Source organism: Myotis brandtii, unplaced genomic scaffold, assembly GCF_000412655.1.
Source record: "Myotis brandtii unplaced genomic scaffold, ASM41265v1 scaffold33957, whole genome shotgun sequence".
NCBI lineage: Eukaryota > Metazoa > Chordata > Mammalia > Chiroptera > Vespertilionidae > Myotis > Myotis brandtii.
The window spans coordinates 1250-2491 of record NW_005363082.1 but is presented as its reverse complement, the minus strand read 5'-3'; the positions used below and the strand labels follow the sequence as shown (position 1 = coordinate 2491).

General features: G+C 41.0%; 1 pseudogene; it reads right to left on the bottom strand.

The window, feature by feature from the left end:
- Nucleotides 1-72: 72 nt before the first annotated feature.
- Nucleotides 73-925, bottom strand: LOC102245727 (annotated as a pseudogene).
- Nucleotides 926-1242: the final 317 nt, after the last annotated feature.

The following is a 1242-nucleotide window of genomic DNA, read 5'->3' as shown; positions in this document are numbered from 1 at the left end:
GGAATGTCACAGGAACTATTCTTTGGCTCTTTGAGTGGGTGGGTGTCCTGGGGTTTGTATCACAGCTACCTATTTTTTTTAAAAGAGCTACCAAATCCATATGATGAGCAGTCCAACCAATACTGAACAGTTCTTTTTTTTTTTTTTTTGCAGATTATTTGGGTTCTTAATCATCTTCTCCTTCATCGTCTTTTCTCTCTTCCTCTTTTCACATTTCCTGCTTTCTTCCTCCTCTTCATCCTCATCCTCATCATCTTCATCAACTTCTCCATCATGTCCAAATTCTTCTTCCTCCCCACTGACTTCATCTACATCCTCTTTTCCTTCTACAACTTTGTCTTTATCTTCATCCTCTTCATCATCAAATTCTTCTTCCTCACTATCCTTATCCTCCTCATCTTCTCCTTCTTCATCATCCTCTTTTTCATCCACAAGGTCCACTTCAGCCTCTGAGTCAGGAGCTTCTCCATCCTCTTGGTCATAGCCATCCAGGTAGGTCAGCTGGGGCAAGAGTTTGAAGACACTCTCTCAGTAGTCATTCAGGTTAGTAACCTCACAGTTAAACAGATCCAGGCTTTTCCGACATTCAACTTTTTCAAAGGTTCCAAGGTACTGATATCTTTCAGTTTATTTCCACTTAAATTTAGATGTGTGAGATTTGGAAGTTTTTCTGCCAACATGTCCAAACATCCAGAGATTCTCTTGTCACTGAGCTCAAGCTTTTTCAATTTTGGTAGTTTGGGGAAATTTGAAACTGAAATCAAGCCTACATTTATTAAACTGAGGAACTCTAAGTTCACAAATTCAGCTGTTAAGCCCTCAGTTTTCCCATCATCTGATTTGCAATTGTCCAGGACAAGTTCTTGAACAGCTGCCGGGGTCTGGTTCCTCAGCTCCAGTTTGAAGAGACACACCAACCTCTGGCCTGGTCCGATTTTTATTCACTTGAATACACATTTGCCCTTTAGCAATGCATACAGGCAGATCAAAGGTAAAGTTTGATGAACAATGTAAGGATTATTAGGTTGGGAAATTGTTTTGAGCCATTGAGCCCACTGCAGGGCAGTTTTCTGCTGATTTTCAACCCAGCTGAATATCAAAGTCCATAGGTTTTCCAATGTTTCTTTTTGCATTTTTATGCTAACCGCTGTTTGCTTTAGCCTCCAGGAGTGGAAGGTTAATTACATCTTCTATTTCTGCCAGGAAGACAAGCATCAGGAGGGATCAGGATGGAGCTTGCCC